Genomic DNA, 19,146 nt, shown 5'->3' with positions numbered 1-19,146 from the left:
GCTTTTTAATTTGATTACAGAGAGATCTGAGAGCAGAGAGATGGGACGCAGGATTACTTACAGGTTTTAGACAGACATCATTTGCCTGCATTTGTAAGCCCACATCATGGCAGGTAGCAGGCCAGAGTGGAGCACACTCTGTATATTTGCCTTCTTATCTTGGAGCCATGGACGTGATGGCCATTTTACATCAGTAAGTTGCTGCAGGGAAATACTATTCATTTTAGGGGTGATGAGCAGGCTTGATGAGTACACTCCTCAACTCTGTCTTCCGGGAGGAGCGACCTCGTCATTATCTTCTTTGTGTCACTGGAAATCAGGGATCTGACGTGATGGAGGGTCAGAACAACTGTGTTGCCTGGGGCTTGTACAACCAGCGAGGCACAGAGCTGGCCAATAAGCCGATGCTGGTGGGGAGAGAAGGCAGCACGTGAGGGTGTGTGGCGGCACTCCTCCCTTTTGGAGCCGTGACCTTCAGGAACTTTACCTCCTGGCACTCCTGACTTTATCATGCTTTTATTTCCCCTTCTCCTTTATAGCCCCACATCTCATTTTGAGATTGTCTGGGATTTTGGTTTCAGATAGTAATTTGTTAACTTGATTTTTGAATCAGTGGTTACTTAACTACAAGTTTGAGTGATTTCTTTGTTTTCCTTTGTTTCTTGCATCTCAGCATTTTTCTAGTTGTATTCATTTTTTTCTATTGTGTACTGAGTTCTTTCAGAGAAGTTCCATGAGGAGATAATCATATGAATTCTTGTATGCCCAGATGTATCTATATTTTGCTTCCCTCTTGAATATTATTTTGGCTGGTGATAGGAGTTTAGTTTCAAAATACTTTTCCTCAGGGTTTTGAAGACTTGCCTTAAAAAATTTGGTATCTGATATTTCCAGTGAGAAGTCTAATGTCATTCTGATTTTTATTCCACTCTGGGCGACAAATGAAAAAATATGTGGATGTTTTGAGGGTTTATATGTGTGTGTGTATATATATATGTGTGTGTGTGTGTGTGTATATATATATATATATATATATATTCTGAAGCAACACCACTGAGTTCTAGATACGTGTCTTTTCAACCTGCTTATTAGCATGTGGTGACAACCTGTAGTCTGACTATAAACACTTTCAGTCCTGAGAAAATTTATTTTTATTTATTTGATGACTCCATTCTCTTTGCATTCTCTTTTTGAAACTTCTACTAGACTGACACTAAAACTTTTACCTATATTCTCCATAGTTCAATTATTCCAGCCCCCTTATTTTCCCTTTCTTTCTAGTGGTATTACTATGTGACAAACCACTGGAAAATTTAGTGGCGTAAAATGATGACATTTTATTTTCTGTTTTGATTCTGGGTTGACGAGGCTGTGTTCCTGCCCTGTGCTGGGTCACCCAGGTGGTGGCCTGGGTGAAGCTTTGCTTCCCCGAAGCTTCTCTTTCTGTGTGGCGTTATGCTCAGGAGGTTCTCCACTTGGTCCTTATTTTCCACACAGTAGCCTAGACTTCCTTTTGATATGGCAGCTTAGAACATTCTAAGCAGAGAAAGCTCTGTTTGCGTCAACCCTGATAAGGTTCCATGGGGCAAAGCAAACCAAAAGCCAAGACTGAGTCAGTGTCTGAAGTTACTTTACAAGGGTATAAATGCTGAGAGGTAGCGTTTTTAAAGAGGCTAACAAGTCAATCAAAGTTAGGATGCTGATAACACTTTTTTTCTCTCTCTTTTAACTTTTATATTGGAGTAGAGTGGATTCACAATGTTGTGATAGTTTTAGGGGGATAGCAAAGGGACTCAGCCATACATACACATGTATCCATTCTCTCCCAAATTTCCCTCCCATCCACGTTGCCACGTGACATTGAGCAGAGTTCCTCGTGTGCGAGCTCATCTTTTGAGAGCAGAATTTCTCTTCTGAAGTTAAACGCCTACCTGACTCAAGACTCAGCTGCTTCTGTGGCCCACATGCTGGGTCCAGTGCAGGGGAAGGACTCTGTCACCCGCTAACTGCTCTGCTGGGAGCACAGGGCCCCTATCAGCTGTCCTGAGCTCAGCTTCCCAATTTAACTTTTTACTGTGTGCTTTTTTGCCCCCATGTTTTTCTCCTATCTTTTGTCTCTCAGTCTCTAAGTGTCTCAGTCTTGACCCATATTGTTTTAGGTGGCAGCTTCCTTTTTCCCCTTGGCTATAGCCTTCTGAATCTCCTCCCTTGCTTTTATCCCCCACTGGAGATTGAATGCTATCCTTTGAGAATATAAATTGGGTTTTCTACCAGAAATAAGTTTACTTTTATCTTTTTTTCCCAAAAGATGTTTCACTATGTCTTTATGATTTAAATAATCACTTTTTAATTACACTTAGCAAATATTTGTTGAATGGTTCAATTAACATGCAGGAATTTATTGGTTGAGCTTAATGAAATCTGTTATTGCAGTGTTGGAGGTACCCCGAGAGGTCACCCAGACTAATAATTCTCAACTTTACTTAAAAATCCATCAATGGTTTCCCACAGCACTTTGGATAAAGTCCCATTTTCTGAGTATTTCACAAGTGACCTCTTGTAGTCCACTCAGTGCTTCATTCTCCAGTCCCATTTTTTTTTTGTCTTTGATCATTTCCTCTTCTATATTGGACCCAATCTTTATTTAGCTCTTCACATTTGTCCTAAAATTCTGGAAAAGCAAGGCTTTCTGTCAGTAAGAGTCTTCTCTCTTTAGTAGCTAGTCAGTGCTAACATATCCTTTAGATCTAGTTTCTCTGGAACATCAACCATGACTTCCCCACACAGTCAAACCTGGGTTAAAATCTCTCATGTGCTTTAAAATTCTCTGGCCTGAGAGCTTATCATTCTGCAGTGTAATTGCAAATCGACTATCTGGCCTACCCAATGGACTATAAATTCTAGAAGGGACTGTATCGGTTATTCAGCCTGTAGCACATTTTTAAACATCCTGCCTAGTACTGTGCCTAGCATGTGGTCGACACAGAGGAACCATTTTCTGAGTCACTGATGGCATTCATGTAGTTCAGGAGACTTTATTATATCTGGAGAAAATGTTCTGTTATTAGCCTATATTTAAACATTATGAGGAATCTGTTCAACACCTTCCTAGAACAGAGGTTTGAAAAGAATTTCCAATTGAAAACAGAGTTTTGCTATTAAAAGAGCTTGAAAAATCCTGCCCTGGGACCATGATTTTATTTCACAGATGCAGAATAAACTCTAGCAGAGGGAGTGACGTACAACTGTCACATCTTTGTGAATGGCAGTACTGGAACTGGGTCACCATCCAGTTCAGTACTGGAACTGGGTCACCATCCAGTTCTCCGTGTGGGCCACGTGGCTTTGCTGTGCCATCTGACCTCATCCAACCTGCAGCCCTAAATGTTCTGTTCATAGATGTTAAGGCAATGCCCAACTTTCCTTGGGATGAAGATGACTCTGTAAAATCTCTCTCATTAGTGCTATTTCCTATGACATTGGGATCATCAAGCCTTAATGGACCTTGAGTAGAAAAGGCTCAGCAATTCTATTCATATCATGCTAGGACTTTGAGGAAGGTTTAGTCTCTCTCTGCTGCTGCTGCTAAGTCGCTTCAGTTGTGTCCGACTCTGTGCGACCCCATAGACGGCAGCCCACTAGGCTTCTGCGTCCCTGGGAGTCTCCAGACAAGAACACTGGAGTGGGTTGCCATTTCCTTCTCCAATGTATGAAAGTGAAAAGTGAAAGTGAAGTCACTCAGTTGTGTCCAACTGTTAGCGACCCCATGGACTGCAGCCTACCAGGCTCCTCCATCCATGGGATTTTCCAGGAGAGTACTGGAGTGGGGTGCCATTGCCTTCTACTCAGTCTCTCTCTAGCAGATTTCAGAACTCTTCCTTTGGGTGTATCAGATGCCTTATGTGTATCTTACCACAGACAAGAGAGGTAGGCAGGCTGGTTTTTGTCATCCTGATTTACAGCTAAGGAAACCAAGACTAGAAATTGACATGAGCTTGGCCCAGACAGTGACAGGCAGAGCCAAGAAAGAACAGGTTTTCACTACATCCCTCTCGGGGCTCATACTGCTGTTAACTGACCAGCTTAACAAATACTTGACGTTCCACTCGGCAAGAGGCAAACTACAGCATGAAACAGATCAACATAAAATCACAAGTGCTTGTTTCTGGAGCAGCTTGTTAAACAGGCCTTCTCCATCTTTGACATTCAGTAGGAGCCTGATAGTGGGTGCTGTGCTGTGGTACACCACCCAGGGCCACCCTTCAGGACCAAGGTACTCAGTCTGCCAGCTGCTGGGAGAGCTGTCTCCTTGACTCACAGCATGCTCCTTCCCTGGGAGTTCCCCTTGACTGAGGGCGTTGTCTTTGCCCAAGTTAATTGCCCTTCCCTGAGGGCAAGTCTGCATCGAGGGCTGGTTGATGCAAGGGTCCAGAGACTCAGATGTTTCCAATCCAGCTTCAGAGCTCCCTTGGGGGGTCAGCTAAGGGCTCACACAACTGTATGGAAGTCCATCTTCTCCTTTGGCCCAGCCCTGCCCCTTCCTTCACTTCTTCAGAGGAGTCACTCCTGCCTGTGCTCCTCAATCAGCCTCCTTGGTGTAAACTCCATTTCAGAGTTAATTGCTGGGGAACTGACCTACAAAGAGAAATTGATGAGCTGGTCATTACCCACTCCCCATGAGGAATTGAAGGGGAGTCCTTCCCCATCATCAAGTTGGGAGAGGAGGAGCTTCAGAGAATCACAAAGAGCATGAAAGGTGTTCTGGATTTTGCAGAATGTGGAGACTGAGACCTAACTCATGCCCGAAAGGCTTTCAGCTGGGAGGCTTGCTGGGGGTTACTTCTGATGGCTGGACAGGGCAATAGGAGGGGGAACGAGCTGCAGATGTGGGTCCTGGAGAAACAGGCATCTTGAAAGATTTTTATCCAAGAGGCTGGCCTAGGGGATGAAATGACCCCTTCCTGGTGGACTGCCAGATGCCAGGGGTCCAGGGTACCATCCTATTGGTTAGTTAGAAGAGGCAATGTTTTTTAAACTTTTTTAATATGGACCATTTATAAAATCTTTATTGAATTTGTTACAGTATTGCTTTTGTTTAATGATTTTTCGGCCACAAGGCACGTGGGATCTTAGCTCCCCAAACAGGGATTGAACCTGCATCCCCTGCATTGGAAAGCGAAGTCTTGATCACTGGACTTCCAGGGAAGTCCCTAGAAGAGGCAGCACTGGCACCAGCAGCATGAAGGCATTGAGGGTCTCTTGAAGAAACCCCACAAGTACTCCCATAGGGCAGCAGAGGCAGTATTTAAGTATCTGCATGGTTAAGGGCATTAAGAAACCCAGAGAGAATCAGAGACAGCACAAGGCATATGAGACACGTTGACATTCCTTTCTTTTCTTGTTGCTCTTTTCCCCTGCCCAACATCAGAGGAGCCTGGAGCAGCATGGTGCATGGAGGAAGCATGAAAAGCCTGGGGGAATGCTTAAGGAAAATATGGAAGCAAAGCGAAGACTATAACTGCCCTTCCTTCCCCATTATTGGCTTTCTCTCTATTCCTTCTTGTGGTTTGGAGAGAGACATTTTAAATTGGATGAGAGATCGAAGTTCTGATATTCAAACTGACAGGCTATTTTAACTCTTGAACAAGAGATCAATTATTAATACTTGAGAATGACTGAGATAGCTCTGGGGCCTGCCCGAGATTTCGTTCAGGGACAGACAAGTCTGGTTTTGCTGAGCAGGTGAAGGGGAGGGAGACCTGATTAGAAGGAGCACATTTACTTTCTTCTTGAACCTTATGGAGTCAAGCTCATTCAATGAACAGGTTATACTCAGCTTCCTCTTTTGTTAATTTCCTGCTGAAGGCTGCTGCTGCTGCTGCTAAGTTGCTTCAGTCGTGTCCGACTCTGTGTGACCCCATAGACGGCGGCCCACCAGGCTCCCCCGTCCCTGGGATTCTCCAGGCAAGAACACTGGAGTGGGTTGCCATTTCCTTCTCCAATGCATGAAAGGGAAAAGTGAAAGTGAAGTCACTCAGTCGTGTCCAACTCTTCGTGACCCCATGGTCTGTAGCCTACCAAGCTCCTCTGTCCATGGGATTTTCCAGGCAAGAGTACTGGAATGGGGTGCCATTGAGTGTGGCAATTCCTTCGATCTGGAAGATTTTCTTAGCATAGTACTTTCCCAAGTGTGTTCCATAGTCTGTCTGATGAATGAGTATTTCTCAAAAAGGATTCTTTGTAGCCAAATAATTTGGGAAACATTGGGCTATTCACTGATAATATTTTCTTCAGGCCTCTTCAGAGCTTTTAAAACATTAATGTGCTTTTTAAGTTTTAATTTAAGGATAAACTTTCCCAACTGAAACTCATTTGGTAAGTAAACCATTTTTCTGATGAATTATCTCTTAGGTCTGGTGTTTCTGGAAGTGCTTAGGAATAGATGAACTTTAGGAGCACATCTCCTTGTACCCATACGTCAGAGCAGTGCTTTTTGGTCATGAGCACATGGCAAGATGGGCTTCCCAGTGCAGGAGACATGAATTCAATCCATGATCCAGGAAGATTCCCCTGGAAAAGGAAATGGCAACCCACTCCAGCATTCTTGCCTGGAAAATTCCATGGACAGAAGAGCCTGGCAGGCTATGGTTCATGGGTTGCAGAGTCAGATACAACTTAGCGACTGAATAAACAAAACATATGGCAAGATAATATATTGAGATATTGTTTCAGTTTGAGCTGTGACAACAAAGTCACCATAGATTGGGTAGCTTAAACACCAGAACTTGATTTCTCATAGTTCTATAGGCTGGGAAGTCCAAGATCAAGGCTCTGGAAGATTCAGTGTCTGGTGAGGGCTCACTTCCTAGTTCATAGATGACCTCATTCTCTGCCGAGTCCTCACATGATGGAGGACAGAATGCCAGGCTCTTCACTGTCTTACATGGGCACCAATCACCTCATGGTGGCTCCATCCTCGTGACTTAATTCCCTCCCAAAGGCCCCAGCTCCAAACACCATCACGCTGTGGAGTAGATTGCAGCATATGAATTTTGTGTTATTCTTGGGGGCAAGGTATGCACACACAGTGGGTCCATAACAGATACTAACTGAGAAGTTAAGGTTTTACCCTTGCTTCTCAGCCTAGCTATGCCATGTAGCAATTTCAGGTCTCCTCTCACTTACCTTTACGGGCATGGGGCTTCCTGTAGCAGGGTTGCCCTATGTGTTCTCTCACAGGAGTGCACCATATGGCATTCACAGAGCAGTGGGGGAGGGGTCCTCACCGTGGCTGGGCAGTGGTTTCCCTGGAGGCTGTGCTGCAGACAGAAGGAAAATCAAGCAGATGTCCTATAGCAAGGTCCTGTTGCCCAGCATCCTGAGGCCAGTCCTGTTTTTAGCAAGACACTCTCCATGAATATGGTACTTTTTTCTCTTCTGATCCTTTTCCTGGGATACACTGTCTAGGTCCTGGAGTACAGTCATGTCGTCTAGTAGTAGAAGACTTGGGTGAGGGGATGGTTCAGGACACCAGCAGTTCTCACCTGCATCTCTTATGTCTCCTGTATTGGCAGGCGGGTTCTTTACCACTAGCGCCACCTGGGAAGCCCGTAACAGTTGTGTTACGGGGATTCCAACCTGCTATATTCAGACAAGGACAGAGGCAACATTCAGAGGGAATTGGGCATGAGAACAGCAGCATCTGTTGTTGAGACAAGGAGCTCCTAGGGAAAAATATCATACAAAAAGGAAAATTCTTTTCAAGGTTCAACTTATTATTTCCTCAATCCCACACATGTTACTTTTGCCCTTGCTGTAGAAATTCTATTGATTTATAATAAAGCTCTGCCCGTGGAGGGGAAATGAGAGCACAGGAGCACATGACTGAGTTATTGTGCTTGTTGTTAATATTTGGTGTAGCTGGCAAAATTACTATGGAAAGTGTGGTCCCTGCAGAGAAGGCTTCCCAGAAGCCACAGAATTTCCATCAGCACCTGCCTCATCTCTCCGCATGGTGTCTCACCTCCTCTGAGGTATCCCTGGGTTCCTTTGAGGATAAAAGAAGAGAATGATTTAAAGGAATTAAAAAAAAAAAATTCCTGTAAGCAGCCCAACAGAAGAACAGTGTACTTACAGAAGAATAAACAGCCACTCACCTTGGATTTCACTCCAACACAGAACCACCATCTCCAGAGGTTTAGATGAAGAAGGTGGTGACCCAAGAATTCTACCTTCGGCTAAATTGTCATTCATGTGTGAAGCTGTAAAAAGACACTTTCAGGAATGCAATGGTTTAGAAAGCATGTCACTTTTATTCTTCCCATAAACTGCTATAAGATATATTTTGGCTGACTAGGAGATAAATCAAATCAAGGATTAAAAAGTGGATGAGAGCGTATGCTGCCAGGAAAATCTCCTTATGTTCCCAAGAGTATAAAAGAACCTAAGTCACATTTTCTGACTGGGGTGCAATAGAGTTTTAAAAAATCCATTATAAGTGGAATCAAGAAGTAACTTTCATAAATGACTTCTGGATGAAAGATGAAATAAAAATGCAATTATAGAAAATGAGGAATTTGATATAATAAAAACATTTCCTAATTTAATCCTAATCATTTCATTAATAAATAAGTTGTTATACAGGGTGACAATCATTGTGATCATGATAGGAGTTCCCACCTTCCCCTGAGAAGCAAATGATGGAGAGAGGAGCCACCTACCCAGGAGAAGCACCTGAACTGCCCAAGAAGCCTTCAGAGGGAGAGGGTGGATGAACTCATCTGAGAGGAGTTAGCTGAGGAATAAGAAAAATAGCAGGGATGTCTTTTCTGAGTTTAAAAAGACAGAAAGGGGGAATCAAAGGCATCAGCAGGATAGAGCTAGAGACTTGCCTGCAGGTCTTGAGGTTCAAGGAATCCTGAGTCCACCCTCACATCCCTGTTCACAATGAACTTGGTTGCATCACATGTGCCCCTCAGGAAACTGACTGAGCAGCCGCATCAGCCCTTGGCTGCTGTCCATGCTGCCTGCCTGGGGCGATTGCCAAAGTCTACCTGAGGCCTTGCCTTTATGGGCCCTTTGGGAGTCCTCAGTACTACACTTCAATGTAGGGGCAGGAAGCCCAGGGGCGGGTCTGTGAAATGCCCTCAAGTGGCCCTTAGAGATCCTCTCCTGCTGAGTTCCCCTCTGCCCTTTTGCCTGCTCCAACCAGCACCGCTGCCCAAAGCCCACATAGCAAGGGCCACTCTTCCTCTATTTACCACTTTTTCCTCCTTCACCCATGCTCACAGAGGATGCTAATCTGGCAGTGCCCACTGCTCACAGGCCTCCTAGGAACTGCCCCCAGCAGCAGTGCAAAGGGTATCCTGGGCAGCAGTGCTCCTGTCCTCGGGAGGCTGTCCCGTTGTAGTCCTTCTGGAAACTGAGGTGGAGGTCCTGCTTCCTCTCACATCCCCAGACATGGTTTGCAGGATGGAACATGAGATTGACTCACCAAGTGCCAAGGCTGCTGATGCTCAGGAAGTGGCTTGTCCCACAGGTAGGACACCTGGGGAAGGAAACATTGTGGCATCCTGAGAAAAGGACAAGATCCTAGGTCCACTGCATGCAGCTCCTGGTATGTGTGGCCAGGGCCCCCCTCCATGCTGCTGTTACTGCATATCAGTGGTCTTGCTACAGCGTGGACCTTTGAGCATGGAGCACCCCCTCACCCCTAGTGCCCTCTGCCCCTTCTTCCGCTGCACTGCCTGGTCGACCAGCACCACTGTGAAGCCTGTCTCTGCATTGCTTTCCTGCCTTCAGCTCCACACTCTCTCTTTGACCTTCTAAATGCCACCTGAAGATGATTTTCCTACAACACAGATCTGATCACATCTTCATCCTTTACATTTTTCTGGGCCTGCTCATTAGTCCTTTGAATAGTACCTGAAGGCAACTAACTACATGATTCTGCATGTCTTTCCTGGGCTTATTTTGCTCCTTTCTGTCTCAGACTCTTCTCCAGCCTCTCAGAATGACTTAGTATTTTCCATCTTGGGCTGCTGCTCATGCTCCATGCACTGCCTGATCAGACAGCTCTGCTCTTTTATCAGGGAGAGTAGCTTCTTCTCATACTATGGGTCTCAGACATTCTTTGAGCAGGAGAGCCTTCGCTGGTCCTTGAGGCCTGGCTTAGGCAGGAGTTCAGAGTTCTGCAGGCATATTTTTCTTCCCCATCACAGCAGGCATCACACCCAACTGTATTGCTTATTTTCTGGTACACTCCCAACAAACCCTAGGTTCTGCCAGGCCAGGAAATGTTTTCTGATCATTTCTTGTTTATGTATTTGTTTGGATCCTGCTGCTGACTCATAACTGGTTCAAAAAGTGCTTGCACTGATGAACATAGATGCAAAAATCCTCAACAGAATTTTAGCAAATAGAATTCAGAAACACATCAAAAAGCTCATACACCATGATGAAGTTGGGTTTATTCAAGGAATGCAAAGATTCTTCAGTATATAAAAGTCAATCAATGTGATATATCATATTAACAAATTGAAACATAAAAACCATATGATCGTCTTAATAGATGCAGAAAAAGCCTTTGACAAAATTCAGCACCCATTTATGATTTAAACTCTTCAGACAATGGGCATAGAAGGAATCTACCTCAACATCAGTTCAGTTCAGTTCAGTTCAGTTGCTCAGTCATGTCTGACTCTTTGTGACCCCATGAATCACAGCACGCCAGGCCTCCCTGTCCATCACCATCTCCTGGAGTTCACTCAGACTCATGTCCATCAAGTCGATGATACCATCCAGCCATCTCATCCTCTGTTGTCCCCTTCTCCTCCTGCCCCCAATCCCTCCCAGCATCAGAGTCTTTTCCAATGAGTCAACACTGCATGAGGTGGCCAAAGTACTGGAGTTTCAGCTTCAGCATCATTCCTTCCAAAGAAATCGCAGGGCTGATCTCCTTCAGAATGGACTGGTTGGATCTCCTTGCAGTCCAAGGGACTCTCAAGAGTCTTCTCCCACACCACAGTTCAAAAGCATCAATTCTTCACTGCTCAGCCTTCTTCACAGTCCAACTCTCACATCCATACATGACCACAGGAAAAACCATAGCCTTGACTAGATGGACCTCAACATAGTAAAGGCCATATATGATAAGCCTACAGCAAACATTATTCTCAATGGTGAAAAATTAAAGGATTCCCCATAAGATCAGGAACAAGACAACGGTGCCCACTTTCACCACTGTTATTCAACATAGTTCTGGAAGTCTTAGCTACAACAATCAGAGAAGAAAAAGAAATAAAAGGAATCCAGATTGGAAAAGAAGAAATAACACTCTCACTGTTTGCAGATGACATGATACTGTACATAGAAAACCCTTAAGATAATATCAGAAAATTACTAGAGCTAATCAGTGAATTTAGCAAAGTTTCAGGATACAAAATCAATCCACAGAAATCACTTTCATTTATATACACTAACAATGAAAAATCAGAAAAAGAAATTAAGGAATCAATACCATTCACCATTGCAACAAAAAGAATCAATTATCTAGGAATAAACTTACCTAAGAAGATATAAGAACTGTACACAGAAGATTATAAGACACTAATGAAAGAAATCAAAGACAACATAAACAGATGGAAAGATATCCCATGTTGCTGGGTAGGAAGAATCAATATTGTGAACATGACTATACTACCAAACACAATCTACAGAGTCAATGTGATCTCTATCAAATTACCAATGGCATTTTTCACAGAACTAGAACAAAAAATTTCACAATTCATATGGAAACACAAAAGACCTTGTATAGCCAAAGCAGTCTTGAGAAAGAAGAATGGAGCTGGATGATTCAAACTTCTTGACTTCAGGTTATACTACAAAACTACAGTAATCAAGACAGTAAGGTACTGGCACAAAAACAGAAATACAGACCAATGGAACAAGATAGAAAGCCCAGAAATAAACCCATGCACCTATGGGTACCTTATTTTTGACAAAGGAGGCAAGAATATACAATGGAGCAAAGACAGCCTCTTCAATAAATGGTGCTGGTAAAACTGGACAGCTACATGTATAAGAATGAAATTAGAACACTTCCTAACACCATACACAAAGAGAAAATCAAAATGGATTAAAGACCTAAATATAAGACCAGAAACTATAAAACTCGGAGGAAAACATAGGCAGAACACTCAATGACATAAATCAAAGTGAGATCCTCTGTGACCCACCTTCTAGAGTCATGGAAATAAAGACAAAAGTAAACAAGTGGGACCCGATTAAACTTAAAAGCTTTTGCATAGCAAAGGAAACTATAAGCTAGGTGAAAAGACAACCTTCAGAATGGGAGAAAATAATAGCAAATGAAACAACTGACAAGGGATTAATTTCCAAAATATATGAGCAGCTCATACAACTCAATGCCAGAAAAACAAACAACCCAATCAAAAAGTTGGAAAAAGACCTAAAGAGACATTTCTCCGAAGAAGACATACAGATGGCTAATAAACACATGAAAATATGCTCAACATTGCTCATTATTAGAGAAATGCAAATCAAAACTGCAATGAGATATCACCTCACACTGGTCAAAATGGCCATCATCAAAAAGTCTACAAACAATAAATGCTGGAGAGGGTGTGGAGAAAAGGGACGCTCTTGCACTGTTGGTGGGAATGTAAATTGATGCAGCCACTATGGAGGATGATATGGAGATTCCTTAAAACACTAGGAATAGAACCACGGTATGACCCAGCAATGTCACTCCTAGGCATATACCCTGAGGAAACCAGGGTTGAAAAAGACACATGTATCCCATGGTTCATTGCAGCACTATTTACAACAGCTAGAACATGGAAGCAACCTAGATGTCCATTGACAGATGAATGGATAAAGCAGTTTTGGTACATATACACAATGGAATATTACTTAGCCATAAAAAGGAACACATTCGAGTCAGTTCTGATGAGGTGGATGAACCTAGAATCTACTATACGGAGTGAAGTGAGTCAGAAAGAGAAAGATAAATATTGTATTCTAACACACATATATGGAATCTAGCAAAATGGTACTGAATAATTTATTCACAGGGCAGCAATGGAGAGACAGACATAGAGAATAGTCTTATGGACATGGGGAGAGGGGAAGAGAGGGTGAGATGTATGGAAAGAGTAACATGGAACATATATTACCATATGTAAAATAGATAGCCAATGGGAATTTGCTCTATGGCTCAGGAAACTCAAACAGCTGCTCTGTATCAATCCAGAGGGGTGGATGGGAAGGGAGATGGGAGAGAGGTTCAAAAGGCAGGGATATATGTATACCTATGGCTGATTCATGTTGCGGTTTGACAGAAAACAAAATTCTGTAAAGCAATTATCCTTCAATAAAAAAATAAAAAGAGGCGCTACCGGGCTTGGCCAATCAGAGAGCAGAGTGGGGCCCCTCCCCGCTGGTGACTGGAGGAGCAGGATGGGCTGGGGCGGTGGCTCTGGCGCATGCACTCCTCCTCGGTACAGTTTGCAGACTGCTATGAGTCCGTGCTCCCACCCTGCACGAATCCACAAGCCGCTTCCCCTGCTGTCTGACCTGCTGGGCTCCGCAATGCTGGTGGACCTCAGCAAGTGGTCCGGGCCTTTGAGTCTGCAGGAAGTGGATGAGAGGCTGCAGCACCCTCTGCGGCAGGGCAGAGGTGGACGAACTGGCCAAAGTGCTGACACCCACCCAGGTTAAGAACCGGCCCACCAGCATTACATGGGATGGCCTTGATCTGGGTAAATTGTACACCTTGGTCTTGATAGATCCGGTGCTCCCAGCAGGAAGGACCCCAAATATAGGGAATGGCAGCACTTCCTGGTGGTCAACATGAAGGGCAACGACATCAGCAGTCACAGTTCTCTCCAATTATGTGGGCTCTGGGCCTCACAAGGGCGCTGGCCTGCACCGCTACATCTGGCTGGTTTACGAGCAGGAAAGACCACCGAAGTGTGATGGTCCCATTCTCAGCAACCTATCTGGAGATCACCGTGGCAAATTCAAGGTGGCCTCTTTCCGCAAAAAGTACGAGCTTGGGACCCCACTGGCCGGCACGTGTTACCAGGCCGAATGGGATGATTATGTGCCCAAACTCTAGGAGCAGCTGCCTGGGAAGTAGAGGAGATGGACACTGCCGCCGAGTTCCCAAACTGTTTCAGTTTAGCGACGCATGTAGATTTCCCCCCATCTCTCTGCCTAAGCCCTGAGAGGTCAGATTTAGATTTAGGATGACTTTTCTTTCCTTCTTCCTGTCTTGTATAATTTTAGGGAGTTTATGTTTTGATCAAATTTGAACTCAGTTTTGGTGGAGGATTCTTTGGTACTGTGATGGGGTTTATCAAAATGTTAATACAAGAACAACAACCAGACTTTAAAGAAGAAAAAAAATTCTGGTAAAAAGACCAGGTCTGAAGTATTAGAGCAGAGCGTCAAAGAATCTTTAAGGGAGGTTGAAAACAAAAAAGAGATTGATTGCCTCCACCTTTGTGAGCCTGAGCACAGAGTTGTGTGTGAAAGCACCTACCGGCATGTGTTTTCACGGCTCTGTCTCACCAAGACAACCAGAGGCCGGCATGTCCACTAACCGTCAACGTCTCAGGATGGTTGCTGGGTGTCAGTGTCCCGCTCTGGATCCTTTAAAAAGCAATACTGGAAAAACCTCAGAAGTCGCTTTGCTGTTAAAACCTGGCCATCTAGATAAGCAGCAGGGCAGGGTAAGAGGTTATCAGAAATCCAAAAGTCTGTGCTTGTTAAATTGATTCCTCTTTGGTGTAAAAAAGAAAGCCAGTCTGGAGTTGGTGAACATTGTGTTAATTTTGCTGTTTGCTTATAGTTGAACAAAAATAAAAACACTGTGTAGATGGAAAAAAAATGAAAAAAGAATCAAGATGAACATTTAAAATTATTTTAAATATTTCTGACTTCAAATTTCCAATTTATGTAAATGTGTTGTTTTATACAATTTTTCAATTCAGAAAGCTCATGGAACAACTAAAAACTATAATACATCAACCAGAAGTCTCTCTAGATACATATATGCATACACACACCACTACAGTATATATTTATAAAAATAGAATTACATTGTATATTGCTTTGTAGCCTCCTTTTTTTCTTGCAACATATTGTGACAAATTTCTCATGTCATTAAACATTATTTTTCAATGACTGCATATTAAATCTTTATATGAATAAAAAGTACAGAACAATCACAGAGATAATAGTGGGTTTGCTGCAGCCCTACCGGCTGCTGCACTTGCCACTGGGGAACGACAGGACTTTGGAGGTGGCGCGTCTCTTGTTGGCTCCAGAGCCCTCAAGCAGCTAGTCTCATTGCGGGTTCATGACCCGTACGGGTGCCGAGAAAGTCCAGCTTTGTCGAAGACGGCGGAGTGCAGGGGAAAGGAGAGGGGATGTGAGCAACCACAATGTTTTTCAGGTGAACTTCCCTTTTTTGTAGGTTCTGAGACTTCTCTGACGTAAGTATGTTTGTGAGATCAGACTTTAGTCAAGGATTGGCATCCATAAAAATAAAGAGGGCTTCTGCCAAGGTATGGGCTTCCCTTGTGGCTCAGCTGGTAAAGATTCCACCTGTAATGTGGGAGACCTGGGTTCAATCCCTGGGTTGGGAAGATCCCCTGGAGAAGGGAAAGGCTACCCACTCCAGTATTCTGGCCTGGGGAATTCCCTGGACAGTATAATCCATAGAGTTGCAAAGAGTGGGACACGACTGAGCGACTTGCACTTTGACTTGAGTGTGACTGCGCCCACATCCCAGTGCCCTGGGTGTATAATGGGATCCTACATCCTCGTCATTTGCATTCCTGAACTTGACAGGGTCCAGTGCTTCTGATCCTGAATGATTTGTCTCCCTTTGTGTTTGTGTCAGAACTCCGAGAGGGTGGATGGTTTGGGCCATGCCAAGGGGAATTCAGGTCAGAAGTTAGTTCCTGCTGCCTTTTAAATGACAGGTGGTCAGCAATTACCTAAAGAAATGGAGATTGTAGCAGAAAACTGTAGATTTTCAACAAACTCCCTTTCTTTTTTTCTTTCTTTCCTGCCCCACCCTGCAGGACACACAACTTGAACACATTTTTCAGTCTTCTTGGCAGTTAGGTGATAGTTTTGGCAAACGGACTGTTGATAGAAGTGACAGCTGCCATTTCTAGGCCCTGCATCTAAAATACGGGGACTTCCTCGGCAGTCCAGTGGTTAGGACTCTGTGCTCCCGAGACAGGGGGCCTGGGTTCGATCCCTGGTCAGGAAACTAAGATCCCACATACTGCCTGTCCTAAAAAAATGAAAACAAACAACCCTCCTGCGTGATAGACACTCCATACTGGATCTCTCTTGCCTTGTTGACTAGACTGATGCAGAAGACCCAGTGCAGAACTCCAAAGTCTAGAGGGCTCCAAAGGGTTCAGGAGATACAGGAGCAACTGAATGGAAGGTGCCTGGATCCCTGAAGGACTCCATGGAGCAGAGCAACTCTTGCTTATCCCTCCTCCCTTGCCAGCTCAGTGTGGCCTGTGACTTGAGCAAGAAGCAGACTTTTGTTGCATTAAGCCCCTGAGATTTGGGAGTTTTTGTGAAAGCACTGAGCCAACTCAACACAGAAACCTTCCAACCTCCCTCCTTGGTCCTGTCTCATGTCCCTGAACTTCCAGTTTTGCTGTTATGTACTTAGAAGACAAGGTTAAAGAGCAGGCAGAGGTGGCACAGACACGGAGTTGGAGGAGAAAGGGAGCCCCGGTGTGTTGACTGCCTGTGTCACTCTGCCATTACCATGTGCCAGGATGTGCAGGAAGTTCTCCTGACAGATGTGACTGTGGCTGGCACAGTACCTGCTGTAGTTTGCAGAAGTGCTGGTTGTGAAAGAAGAAGGCGGCTCCGTGGAGACTGGGCCCTCCTCTTCCTGCAGGAGTTCTGTGTCCACAATCCTCTGGGCACTGGAGACCGTGACTGGGGACAGGCCCTGCCCATCCTGGGACATCCAGCTGCTGCCAAGTCATGCCGGAATGGAGCAGATTCTTCTTCGTTGTGGTGAAAAAAGTCCAGGTTCAGGGTCAGACAGATGTAGGTTTCAAGTTTGCTTTGATATTTGACTAACTATGGACAATCTTAAGATCTTCAAGTTTCTTTTTTTCACTTTTATTTCTTTTCTATTTAATCTATAAATCTAGAGATATACTCTGATATGCATCTATTTTATCTATGTATCTATCTAATTTATTTATCTATTTAATCTTCTCCGGTGGCTCAGATGGTAAAAAATCTGCCTGCAATGTGGGAGACTGGTTCCATCCCCTAGTTGGGAAGATCTTCTGGAGGAGGGAATACCAACCCGGTTCAGGATTCTTACCTGCAGAATTCCATGGACAGAGGAACTTGGTGTGTCCATGGGGTCACAAAGAGTTGGACATGACTGAGGGCTAACACTTTCATTTTCACTTTCAATCTCTCTACATATATACTTACATATATGTAAATTATTTATCTTTATATTTTTATCTATCTATTGGTTGATCACAATGTGTGTTAGTTGCTCAGTCGTGTCTGACTCTTTGTGACCCCATGGACTGTATAGCCTGCCAGGCTCTTCTGTCCATGGAATTTTCCAGGCAAGGATACTGGAGTGGGTTGCCATTTCCTTCTCCAGGGGATCTTCCCGACCCAGGGATCGAGCCCGGGTCTCCTGCATTGCAGTCAGATGCTTTACCGTCTGAGCTACTAGGATTTAAAAAAGATTATTTTACACAGCCCTCAGTAGAGTGCCTAATACATGCCGTGTCCTAAGTATGTTAGCTCTGTGCATGCCAGTAAATACAGTAATAATAACTGCTTAATGAGTGCTGTGTTAATTCATTTGGCCCTCACAATAAGCCTGTGACTTAGGTCTGTTATCAGCTCCATTTTCTAGATAAGGAAGCTGAGGCAGAGTTATACATCCTCTGCAGTTCACCTGGTTATAGAATTAGAGCTAATGTTCAACCCCGCCCAGTCAAGAGTCCCTGCTGTTAACTTCTAAGATGAAGGGGAGGAAGAAGGTGACAAGGATGATGTCAGCATCCTCTGGTTTACCAATCTTTCTGTAAGGGGGCTTTGCCCATAGAAGGATTTTATTGTGACTGAGGTTCCTTTGCCTCTGGTTTCCATGGATCCTAGTTTGGGCAGCTGAAGCAAGTTTAGATGCAAGAAAGGAGGTCTCTCTCAGTGTGCAAAGCCTCTCTGCACACAGCCAGTCCTTCGTGTCCCAGCAATGCTGCCAAGAAACTGGCTTGGGAAAAAGAGGCAGACTGGTGCTGCCCTGTGAGGGGTGTGGCTTCTCCTGTTCATGCCACCCACAGCTTCCATGAGGGAGCCTTGAGGAGGTGCCACTCCTCCGGGGCTGTTTTGGAGGGCTGGAAGTCTGCCTTTACCACCTTGCTGCTGTCCCCTATGGATGTAACTGGAGAAGTCAAGATTTTCCTTGACTTTTACCACTGCCTGTGGCTCATGGGCCTCTGGTCCTGTAAGCAAAATAGATTCCCGCAGCAGCGCAAACATCTCATCGTCCTGGGTAGAGCCTTGCCAGGGCTTGTCCAACACCCCTGATGGTGCCACCAACTGGGATGTTGCCAGTTCTGGCCCTCAGTGAAGGCCACGTTATGTGTGGACACAGGTGTTGATCACATGATGACCAACCACAGTAGGCTGGGCCTGCAGGCCCATCCTAGGAGGCTCACGACACCTGTTTGGGATGTGGTGGTTGCTTCTGTCTCAGCATCACCCATCACACATGATGGTAACAGCAGTGTCCTGGGGGCTAAGCCTTCCCTTCCCCTAGTGTCATGGTCATTTCAGCTGAGAAGTAGAAAATACTAGGAATATCCAAATAATCATAACCACTGTCATAGACTGAATTGTGTCTCCACAAACTCATATATCATAAATTCACTAACCCTCCAATATGACTGTATCTGGAGATAAGAAAGTGAAGTCACTCGTTGTGTCCAACTCTTTGTGACCCCATGGACTGTAACCTACCAGGCTCCTCCATCTGTGGGATTTTCCAGGCAAGAATTCTGGAGTGGATTGCCGTTTCCTTCTCCAGGAGATCTTCCC

The 19,146-nt window shown here is 44.5% G+C and overlaps 1 pseudogene; it reads left to right on the top strand.

Moving 5' to 3' along the window:
* Positions 1-13,611: 13,611 nt before the first annotated feature.
* Positions 13,612-14,161, top strand: LOC102416186 (annotated as a pseudogene).
* The last annotated feature ends 4,985 nt before the right edge of the window (positions 14,162-19,146 follow it).

This window comes from Bubalus bubalis, chromosome 4, assembly GCF_019923935.1.
Source record: "Bubalus bubalis isolate 160015118507 breed Murrah chromosome 4, NDDB_SH_1, whole genome shotgun sequence".
Lineage (NCBI taxonomy): Eukaryota > Metazoa > Chordata > Mammalia > Artiodactyla > Bovidae > Bubalus > Bubalus bubalis.
Note: the sequence above shows the minus strand (reverse complement) of the source record. Positions and strands in the feature narration are given on the sequence as shown.